Source organism: Mercurialis annua, linkage group LG6, assembly GCF_937616625.2.
Source record: "Mercurialis annua linkage group LG6, ddMerAnnu1.2, whole genome shotgun sequence".
NCBI lineage: Eukaryota > Viridiplantae > Streptophyta > Magnoliopsida > Malpighiales > Euphorbiaceae > Mercurialis > Mercurialis annua.
Genome location: NC_065575.1, coordinates 17,589,667 through 17,602,195, shown reverse-complemented (window position 1 = coordinate 17,602,195; position 12,529 = coordinate 17,589,667).

Below are 12,529 nucleotides of genomic sequence, written 5' to 3'. Positions count from 1 at the left end.
GGGCTCAGGTTGTTCTAACTGAGTTCACTCTCGTATGGTATTCGTATATCCAACTTCGAAATTCATGTCCTTAATCGTATTCGCAGCTGTATCAAATCAAAACTGGTGATCACACAGTCCTATTGCCGCTCAATAGGTAGCACGTTCCATCGGATCAATACTGGTTTCAAATCAAACCCTTGCAATTCATAATAAAATTTCACATTTTAAGCATGCAAATCAAACATAAAGCAATATCAGATAATTGCTTGAGAAAATACTTTAAAAGTAAATCATATAAACTCACTGAAAACGCTTATCCAAAAATGTTTCGGGGCTTAGAAACGTCAAGCTTCCCTAGCTCCTAGTCCAGCTGCTTCTTGCCTCGCCGGATCTAAAGCAATTTCAAAACATTTGACTCATGTCAGAATCCTATTCTAAGATTGACTCTAGAATTGAGACACGACGTATTATACTCTCATTAACCGTCATGCTTCTCACGTGTATATTCCGATAAACGGTATCTAACTCGTTTATGGATCGAATATCATCTCTAGCTTGATTCTCGTTTACGGATCGAATATCATCTCTAGCTTGATAATTAATCGAATACTAATTGATTTAAAGTCTCGATATGCGTGTGCGACAAACTTTTCTCGAAACTGGTCGATCAGCGAATTCACAGTGCGTGCGCGCGTCTACCTGTGGGGCTGCACAGGGGACTGTGCGCCCGCCCAATGTGAATGTGTGTTCGCATAGTCCTGGTAGAATGTGCGTTCGCACAGTCTAGCCGTGCGTTCTCACAGCTCGGCTATGCGTAGCACAGCCAGGGGCTTAGCCCGAGGGTCGATTCCGACGTGCTTCTAAGCGTAAATATGCTCCAAACGCATCTGAAATGCTTAATCTAACATCTAAACATCCAAATTGAATCTTATAATCGATAAAATGATAAAATCGTTTCGTGGCCTAAAACATTAACTCGATATAAAGTGAAAATGATCCATCCAAACGATAAAACATCAAGTTTTACCGTGATTCGCCACTGGAATATGATTTATTCGAGTTATAGAACGTTGGAAACGGACGAGAAACGGAGATCGAGCGACGAACCGTACGTTACCGTCGTGAACGAACGAAGAAAAGAGAAAGATTGAAGTCTCTGGATGATTCCTTCATCTGAAGGAATGATTATATATATATTGGCTAAATTACACTTTGGTCCTTGAAACTTTTCAAAAGTTTCAATTTAGTCCAAAACCTATTCGCGTCCAAATTTTAAAAGGTCTCCGATTGACTCGAGACTTTTTCCATTAATATTAGAAATTATTTCGCGGACTTTGGCGCAATAAACTCCGTCACGGGATTTATAATTTATTTTATATTAATTTTCGAAGTTATATTCTTAATTTCCCGCTAATTGACTCAATAAAATTATTTCAAATTCCCGATATAATTAAATTAAATTCTCCTTAATTTAATTTATTGGAATATACGACATGTGGCACGACTTAATTATCATAAAATATTTTGGGGTATTATAGTTACGAAACAAATCCAAACGTTTCACATTTGTTTTTATTTAAGCCAAATGTTTGTAAACGTTACGAAACGAATCCAAAGTTTCACGTTTTAAACGTTTGGATTGGTTTTGTAACTTTTTTTAAACTTTTTGAATGGTTTCCTAACGTTTTAAACGTTTGTAATTGGTTTCGTAACGTTTGTAAACGTTTGGCTTAAATCACTAAAAATGTGAAACGATTGGTTTTGTTTACGTAACGTTTCAAATGTTTCGCTTAAATTGATAAGAAGGGGTAATATTTTGATTTCTTTTGTAACGTTTTAAACGTTTACCTTAAATCGTTAAAAAGGTAAAACATTTGGATTTGTTTTCTAACGTTTTAAAACGTTTCAATCGCTAAAAACGTTACGAAACAAAACCAAACAAATCAAATCTAAACGTTTCAAACATTACAAAAATATTTCACATACTAAATGTTTGGATTTATTTCTTTACGTTTTAAACGTTTGGATTTATTTCTTAACATTTAAAACGTTTGGTTTTATTTCGTAACTTTTGGCGTTTAAAAAGTAACGAAAGAAATCCAAACATTTTAAACGTTACGAAACAAATCCAAACTAAAACATTTAAAACATTATGAAACAAATCCAATCGTTTCACCTTTTAAGCGACTTAAGCCAAACATTTAAAATGTTACGAAACAAATCCAAACGTTGTATATTTTTAGCGATTGAAGCCAAACGTTTACCTACGTTACAAAATAAATCCAACCGTTTCACCTTTTTAGCGATTGAAGTTAAATGTTTAAAATTTTACGAAACAAATACTAACGTTTAAAACGTTACAACACAAATCTTAAAACGTTACGAAACAAATCCAAATGTTTAAAACGATACGAAACGAATCCAAACGTTTCACCTTTTTAGCGATTTAAGCCAATCTTTTACAAATGTTACGAAACAACTCCAAATGTTTCACCTTTTTAGCGATTTAAGCCAAACATTTACAAATGTTATGAAACCAAACCAAACGTTTCCCCTTATTAGCGATTTAAGCCAAAAATTTAAAATGTTACAAAACCAATCCAAAAGTTTGCAAACATTACGAAACAAATCCAAATGTTTCGCCTTTTTAGTGATTTAAGCCAAACGTTTGTAAACGTTACAAAACCAATCCAAAAATTTCTCCTCTTTAGCGATTTAAGCCAGACGTTTAGAAATGTTACAAAACAAATCCAAACGTTTCTCCTTTTTAGCAATTTAAGCCAAAATGTTAGAAAACCAATCCAAACATTACGAAACAAATCCAAACGTTTCACCTTTTTAGCGATTTAATCCAAACGATTACAAACGTTAATAAAACTAATCCAAACGTTTCATCTTTTTAGCGATTTAATCCAAACGTTTACAAACGTTACAAAACAACTCCAAACGTTTGTAAACGTTACGAAACCAATACAAACATTTCACCTTTTTAGCGATTTAAGCCAAACGTTACAAAACAAATCCAAATGTTTCACCTTTTAGCTATTTAAGCAAAACGTTTAAAACGTTAGGAAACCAATCCAAACGTTTCACCTTTTTAGCGATTTAAGCCAAACGTTTAAAACGTTATAAAACCACTCCAAACGTTTACAAACGTTACGGAAAAAATCCAAACGTCTAAAATGTTACGAAAGAAATCCAAACATTGCACATTTTTAGCGATTTAAGCCAAACATTACGAAACAAATCCAAACGTTTACAAACGTTACGAAACAAATCCAAACTTTTCACCTTTTTAGCGATTTAAGCCAAACGTTTGTAAACGTTACGAAACAAATCCAAACGTTTCCCCTTTTTAGTGATTTAAACCAAATGTTTCGAAACGTTACGAAACAAATCCTAACGTTTCACCTTTTTAATGATTTAAACCAAACGTTTAAAACGTTAGGAAACAAATCATAACATTTCACCTTTTTAGCGATTTAATCCAAACGTTTAAAACGTTACGAAACCAATCCAAAAGTTTAAAATAATACAAAACCAATCCAAACGTTTCACCTTTTTAGCGATTTAAGCCATACGTTTACAAACGCCAAGAAACAAGTCCAAACGTTTCACCTTTTTAGTCATTTAAGCCAATTGTTTCAAAACATTACAAAACAAATCCAAACGTTTCACCTATTTAGCAATTTAAACGAAACATTTACAAATGGTACGAAATAAAATCCAAATGTTATAGCAATTTAAGCCAAACATTTACAGACGTTACAAAACCAATACAAACGTTTAAAACGTTACGAAACAAATCTAAACGTTTCATCTTGGTTTTGTAAAGTACGTTTAAAACGTTACAAAACAAATCCAAACGTTTACAAACATTACGAAACAAATCCAAACGTTTCATCTTTTTAGCGATTTAAGCCAAAAGTTGACAAACGTTAAGAAATGTAATACCCCAAAATGTTTTAAGAGAATTAAGTCGTGCCACGTGTCGAGATTTTCGATAAATTAAATTAAGAAGAATTTAATTTAATTATATCGGGGATTTGGAATAATTTTTATTAAGTGATTTAGAGGGATTTAAGGATATAACTTAGAAATTAATATAAAATAAAATATAAATCTCATAACGGAAATTATTTCGCCAAAATTTGTGAAATAATTTATAGTAATTATCGTAAAAGTTTCGAGTCAATCGGACACCTTTTCAAATTTGAACGCGGATAGGTTTTGGACAAAATTGAAACTTTTGAAAAGTTCAAGGACCAAAGTGTAAATTGGCTATTATATATAAGAAACCTTCCAGATGAAGGATTCAGAAACCCTCATCAGTTTCATTTTCTTTCCTTCGCTCACTTCCTACGGTTTCGTCGCTCGATCTCCGTTTCTCATCCGTTTTCGACGCTCTATAACTCGAAACGATCGTATTTCATTAGCGGATCACGGTAAGTTGACGTTTTGTCTATTGGATGGATGAATTTAAAGTTATATTGAGTCAAAGTGTTAGGCCACAAAATGATGTTATCGTTTTATCGATTATAGGATTGAATTTGGATGTTTTGAATATAGATTAAGCGTTTTGGATACGTTTGGAGCGTTTTTACGCCTATAGCATGTCGGAACGTCCCAGAAAACGATTCTGGGGGTCGTGCACGAGAGTGCACGATCGTGCACACAAGGTGCACGAACGTGCACCATCAATGGTGCACGATCGTGAACCATGGTGCACAAATGTAATATCCCGTGTTTTTCCTTCATAGTTTCGTTGTGTTCCCGACATGGTTTCAGATTTTTTATGGTGGAATTAGCAAGTGTGATACTTCGATTGAGGTTTGGGTTGTATCTTGTATGTGTCGTATGTGTCGTGTGAGTTTTCGATGTTATTTTGATTTGTTTCCGGATTATAATCAATGATGTGTTCGTGTGCCTTCTGAATCTGTCATGCTTTAGTAAAACGTCTATATCTCCCAATTGCACCGTCTAATCGGGCTGGCGTTTGGATATGTTGTTCCTGAGAGGATTTTCTAAAAACAGTGCGGTTGGATCGTGTTTCTGAAGACGCGCGATGGAGGGCGCGATGGGTCCAACGCGCCTCGCATCGCGCCTCATGAAAAACAGCTTTTTGGAGGAAGGCGCGATGGGACGAACGCGCCTCGCATCGCGCCTGTCGTGTAAACTTGATTTCTTTGGCATATAAATAGACCCTTATCTGATTTTAAACACTTCTATTTCATTCCTAGTAACCCTAGGCGACCTAAAACACTTTCACTATCTGAGATCGATCCTTGTTTCACCCTTCCCTCTCAATTTCAGACTTTGGTAAGTATTTCGTTCATCTTTTCTCGTTTCATCGTTATTCATTCTTGATCACTACACTCGTCGTGATTCGTTACATTCATTATTTTACCTATTGCTGAGATCATTCTATTCGCTCTTCCTTGCTCAACGAACCCATCATTCCCTACGTGTTGGAATCGTTATTGGTACGTAGTTCAATCCCTTCTTTCACCGTTTCGTTTCATCATCCTGAATGCATTACGGCTGCTGTCCTATTGACTTTGTTGATGCCGTTGTATGATTTATCTTAGGTTGTTTGTGCCTTAGGATCGCTTGTCTTCCGTGTGCACAAGCCCTATTTCGCCGCTGAATCGTTTAGCATTCTTACCTTCAATCGGTAAGTCGAATTTCTTGATTTCTTTCGTCGTTGTTACGATACCGTAGTCGGCTTCTATTCCTTTAGCTGCTGCCATTGTCTTGTTCATTGTTACTTGTGAATTCTTTAGTCAATGATAGTGAATTTGAGTCTTGTGTTGTTGCATGACTTCGGTAATCACTGTTACAATTGCATTGAATTACATGACTTCATAGGTTAATTTTTGACTTGCAATTGCATGGGTATTTGTTCTAAGATTATATGTCAAAAAGGGATTATTGGTTTGGTGATGATTTGCTATATGTCTATCATGATCTTGTTTTTGCTTATGGTTTTTCATTCTCCTAATTCATAATGAGTTACTCGGTTTTGTTCTAAGTAATTAAGGTTTTAATAATTGTAAATTGAATACGATGTTTATTTTAGAACTTTTAGTCACATAATTACTTGGGTAATTATGGGTTTGACGTTATGGCTAGACATGCCAGATTTGTTAAAGTTACGTTTTAACTTTTTAAACGTTTTCAAAACTTATTTAAGTAAGTTTTTGGTTAGTAACTTTATATTTTGTTTTAATTATAAACCAGAGTAATTAATTTGATTTCGAATATCAAATTGGCTAATGTACAGTTTAGTCCCTAAATTGGCTAAGGTACAGTTTAGTCCCTAAACTTTTATAAACTTAAAATGGTTAAGTTTGGTTGTAACTTGGGTTACTTGAAACTGAGGTTATTGAGTTCTTCTTTTAAAATGGATTATTATTTTATCGAATTATTATATAAATATAAACTCGGGTTTATATTTTATAACGTTTGAGTCGGGTTAGACTTGGGTCACCCGATAAGTGAGGTTAGCTTGGTAGTTACTGGTAACTCGGCTAACCTACTATTTGGAAATTATTTATTATTTAAAGTATTAAATAATATTTATAAAATTGATTTTAAAGCGAGAACTCAATAGACTTGTATTAATAGAGCGTTTCTACCTATTGGATAATTTTGTGTTATTCTGGATTGTTTTATTCCGACGTGTTATTTGTGCTAGTCCTATGTGGTGTCTAGTACTCTCTAGAGTTAGGGTCTGATTTAAAATTGGTTTATATTTGTTTAGACTCGTCGAGCTGTTCGTGCTTTTGAGTCGAACCGAGTTTAGGTTACTTGCGAGGAGTTATCACGTGGATTAGCAAGCAGCGAGTTTGTACTTACTATTTACCGCTTTATTAAGTAAATTGTTATTTTAATATTAAATATATATATTGTACGTATATTTCGAACTGTTTTTATATTATGGCTTCTAGTTGGAACATGCTACCTCATGGGCATCATTAGGATTGTGTGCGTACCGGTATTGATCTAGAAAAGATATGTGATATATGGTGGTAACTCAGTATGAGCATAGCTCTCGGGACCAGTAGAGTAACTCGGTGTAGCTCAGCTCTCGGGACTCTGATTATGGAATAAGAATGCTCGGTGGTAACTCGGTGCAGCTCAGCTCTCGGGACCAGGCCCATCGGATTATGGTTATATTTAGTAATGTGGATTAGGGTTCCAACTATTATACGTAATGTTGTTATTAAATGTTTTAAACGGTTTTAAAGGTTTTCCACTTGATAAATGTAAATAGTGGTATGAACTCATCTCAGTATATCTGACCCCGTTATTTTTCCAATTTTTCCAGGGTTATGATATGAGCGAGTCAGCTGCTCTCCGATTCTTTATTTCCTCGGAGGTTTTACTTTATTTAATAAAGTTTATTAAACTGATTTTATTCTTAGACCACAGTAGTAATTAGAAATCGTATTTGTCTAATACTTGTTATTATAATTATTCTACTAATTTAATTGTTTTGGCTTTAATAAAATAACTTGGGTTATTAAATATTAATGCTATTACTCGGAATTGATCGAACAATTATTATATAAATGTTGTATTTTATGAACTGCTAGAACTAGGCTGAAGTCTCGGTTGCCCCAGAGTATTGGTTCCTTGCAGGTTTATGTAATTTTTGTTTATTCGCAAGGCTAGCTACGGGTTTTGGTACAACCATTACCCATACCCTAGCGCCGGTCGCGGTCCTTGAAAATGGGTCGTGACAAAGTTGGTATCAGAGCTTTGGTTTCAAACCAAGGCCTTATGCATTAGATGTGTTATGTGTTTTTGGCATGAGAAGTTGATGTTGTGTCATAAGAACTACTGCATAATTAGGATTCGTGTCTTGTCTTTTAAAACGTCATCATTTACTACATCCTATAGGTGATGTCTGTTAGTCTTTATTTAGTATTGATGCTATGATTGACAATTAATTTCACTTGGATCTTACTTGATGTGTTTTGTCATGTTGAGGTTACTTCACTTAGATGATTATAATTGCTTTCGATTTCTCTGGAAATCTTAGGTTGTTAAATTTTTTCTAAAACTCATACTTGGGTATGATGTTGTTTGATAAACCTTGGCGTTTGTGCCTAGTAAAATTTTGAGTATATGGTATGGTTAAAGCTATTTTTACATGATGCGTTGAATTGCTTTTGCCTTATTTATAAAGTACATCTTGGCTTTGGCCTCGATTGTTGATTTCAAATGTGATCGTATGTTGGACGTTAGCCTTGTTTTTCTGTTAAAGAGATTTTGGGTTAAACTTTAAAACGTGTTTTGTGGTCATATATGGTTTGACCACATGTTGCTTTAAGAATTTTCATTAAGAAAAGTGGTTTTGTTTTAATTTGTGTTTTGACACAGAATCAAAAGAGAAGTTTGAGTTTAATTCTTAAAAGTTTAACTTTTGGTTAAGTTGCTTGTAAAAAGAATTTTCTTGTGTTTAAATTTTTAGAGTTACGGAAATGGCTGTTTGAGACTAAGGATTTCTCACTTGAATTTTTTAAATTGCCGTTTAGCCGTTTGGTTAAGTTGAGCTCTCAATTTTGAAAGGATAGAAATTTTTTTCGGATTTACAAATGTTTTGATTACGTTTTATAAACAGTTGTATTGGGTTCGACTTGGGTCATCCAAATTTAAGAGTTGAGCTTGGTAGTTGTAATGACTCGGCTAGCTCGATGATTTTATGGTTTGAGATACTTGTGTATCCGTTTTAAAGCAATTGATTACTAAGAAGAGACTTTTACAGAAAGTGATTTTGTTTTAACCGTGGGGCTCAACAAAATTTGGAAGTTTTCGTATTTGACTTTTAAATTTCAAAATGAATTTAAAGTGCATTCTTAAAAGATGATATAGTTATAAGATAATTTTGGTACAAAAATTCAGTCTTGTTGTAGCATGTCTTGATATTTGTCTTTAATAATGATTGAGTTGTTTTTGCTGAATGGCATGCCTACGTAGTTTATGATTTACAGATTTGGTATCTTTTCGTAATATTTTTGCGTTGTATAACTCACTTGTTTGTTGGACTAAGTTGATCGTTTGTGTTTTGTCTCTTCGTTCGGAGCAGCACCTGAGATGATTTAATCACATGGTCATGGTTGGCTTACCTCGATGTATGATCTTGACCTTTGAGTAAGAACTTTGTTTAGACCCTGTTTCCCTTGTTCGTTTTTTGGGTTGCGCGGGGTTTTGCTGTTTGTTTCATGGATCGGAACCTTTGGGTTTCGATATCGAGAAAGACGAGGGGAGTATTTCCCTGGAATGGTAGATGGTTTTTGATTATCCTGAAAAGGGATATTTGAAATTATGATCCGAGAAAATAGGTCGGTGTATTAATACACTGGTGTTTGTATTAAGTTAATGATGAGATGCAAGGATTGGCGGTAGATTTCGTAGGAACGAAGTTGATGTTTTATTTCCGTTGAGTATAAGTTTCAGTTTGATTGATATTAGTTGTATACTTTATACGGAAGAGTTGTAACAAAGTCATTAGGTTGATTTGTTATATAGCATCGAATGTTGGTAAATTGCAGGTATGGAATTGAGAAGTATTTCGAGGTTATTGAGTACACATCTCACAGAGTGTAAAGTCTAGCAAATGTTTTATTGACAAAAGGATTTCAAAGTTTGATTTGTTAAAATATTTGAAATATTTTCAACACGTAATTGTGCCCAGACATATCATGAATATGCATTTATAATATCATGAATAGGATTGCATAGAGCACTAAGTATGTTCACTAAATAAAAGATAAATCAGAAACTGATACATGCATAATAGTACACGCATCACGTGCATAGAAATGATTAGGGTTGGATGCAACTCTTTGGGGATGAGAGATGTCATCACCCTGGCGCACAATTATATAAAATGGATTTTATCGATAAAGTGTTTTGAGAAACATGTTTTGAGATGGGCTCGCGAGTCACATTGTGATAATTTATTTATAATATTGTTGGATTTCAAATGATTTTGAAACTGTTAAAGAAAGGTAGCTAGACAAATACTCTGTGATGATGGTGGTAAATTTTGGGCGATTACGTTGTAATGGATTAGTCTGAATTGTTAGGATCGCGTGTTTCATGGAACGTGAAATTGAATTTGAGGTTGCGCTCGAGATATAGTTGTGCCAAGTGTGGCGTATGGTTAGATTCAGATTAGGAAGTTTTCGTGATAATTTACGATTTATGGATTAAGGATGTTGGTTATGCTCCATGTGTGTTTATACACTACGTTTTTTTTAAAAAAAAGATGTTATCTTTCAGATTATATTTTTTTTCAATTACTTTGGGTAAATGGATATAAAAGTATTTTCATAAACAAAGAGATTTGCGTTGTTAAATATTATCCTTCTGAGGAAAGGAATAAATTTTGTAAAAATTAATTCAAAAGGAATAATAAATTTTTCGGTTGAACGATTCTTCAAATTATGTTTTTGTTTGAGAAAATTTAGAAGCGACTTAAAATTTTGTGATGTTTTGAAATATTAATGTGTATTTTCAATACGAAAGATGTTTCCACAGTTGGTGTATTTTCAAAGAGGAGATAAATTGATTTTAGCAAGTTTGGTTTAAAGAGAACATAAATTTTGCCAAATGAACTGTTTTATAAACGTATTGAAAAGTAAGGGAAAATTTCAGATTCAAAATGCGAATATTTTGAAAATTTTCAGGGGTTTACAGAACTGATAGTATTTTTTTTAACAGTAGAGGCACTTCGATTTTTAATATAAAAGAGGCGTAAGACGAAAGTTCTGAATTTAAAACGTTTTGTGTATTGAGAGATTTTATACTCCATTGGGTTTGGTTTTGAGCATAACTAACAGTCTGGTCAGGGTAAATTAGTCGTAGTGATCTCTCATTGTATATGAGGTTATAGTCAATTGATTGAATTATTGTGATAATTTATATTGGTTAGGATATATGACATAGCTGGTTCGAAAATCGATAATCGTGGTTAGTGAGTTTCGACAACAATGTTGTTTGGTTTGATGCTGTTGTTGAGGGTTTAATTGTTGAAAGTCTGGTTACCGGTTGGTTCGAATATGAAACCTTTTGTGTGTGGAATAAGTTCAATCTGTGAAACATAGTTAGGATGTAAGTTGATGGTTAATTACCTTATGTTATTACGGGCTGTTTATTTTTGTATTATTGGAGGACCAATTAAGATTGAGATGGTTTGTTACTAATCTGGAGATTCTGTTATCATGAGATAGGTTCACGTATTCTTTTAAATGACGATATGAGTTTTTGTGTTTTATGATTCGCGAGGTTGATGCTATTATCAAATTTGGTGTTAATCGTCGGACAGAATGATCCAAGTAGTTTTTGTTTTTTGCCAAAATATTATTTAGTTGTTATTGAGTATTGTTATCGATTATTTTGGTGTCGAACTCGTTATAAGTGGACAGGTGAGTAAGTGTTGTGGAACGCAATATTTCTTTTCAGTGTTCCTGTTTGATACGATAGAGTTTGGAATTGTAAGAACTATAGTTTGAGGTTAGGGCTTGTTTTTGCGCTTTGATAATATGGATTTGGTAATTGTTAAGATTCGAGCTGGTTTTGGAAGCCATCCTGATAAAGAGTAATTGTGATTCTCAGTTGGATAATTTTTGTCTGTTCACTTTTGTGTTGATCAAGTGATCGTTGGAGCAACAAGTTGTTAGGATACGAATGTTGTACATATGTGTGTTGTGCCCGTTTAAACTTTGAATCAGTTTCAGATTTAAAATTCGAGGTCGAATTTTTCATAGGTTGGGGAGAATGTAATACCCCATATATTTTTGGTTGTTTCTTCTTGTGTTGACTTTCTTTGGGTGAAAATTTTGTTAGAGTTATCATTGAAAACATTCGAGGTTTCGTTCTTGATAATCATTAGAATTTCAGTCGAGTTTCATGTGAGAGGGTTTGTATTCCTTCGTTTGGTTTCACCTAGAAATGGCATTATCGTTTTATGTTAAGTGGAAGTTAGTATGATTCTTTTTGTGACCATTTGAGATTGTTCAATTTATGTAAGTGGTAGTATTGAGTCATCGTTCAATTTATGTAAGTGGTAGTATTGAGTTTTTTTTTACGATGACTACGTGTGTTTTTGTTCTGAAAACTTATAGTTTTATGATATGTTTTTACATGGGTTGTGTTGTGTTAAATTCGAGGACGAATTTTATATAAGTTGGGGAGATTGTAATATCCCGTGTTTTTCCGTCATAGTTTCGTTGTGTTCCCGACATGGTTTCGGATTGTTTATGGTGGAATTAGCAAGTGTGACACTTTGATTGAGGTTTGGGTTGTATATTGTATGTGTCGTATGTGTCGTGTGAGTTTTCGATGTTATTTTGATTTGTTTCCGGATTATAATCGATGATGTGTTCGTGTGCCTTCTGAATCTGTCATGCTTTAGTAAAACGTCTATATCTCCCAATTGCACCGTCTGATCGGGCTGGCGTTTGGATATGTTGCCCCTGAGAGGATTTTCTAAAAACAGTGCGGTTGGATCGTGTTTCTGAGGAGGCGCGATGGA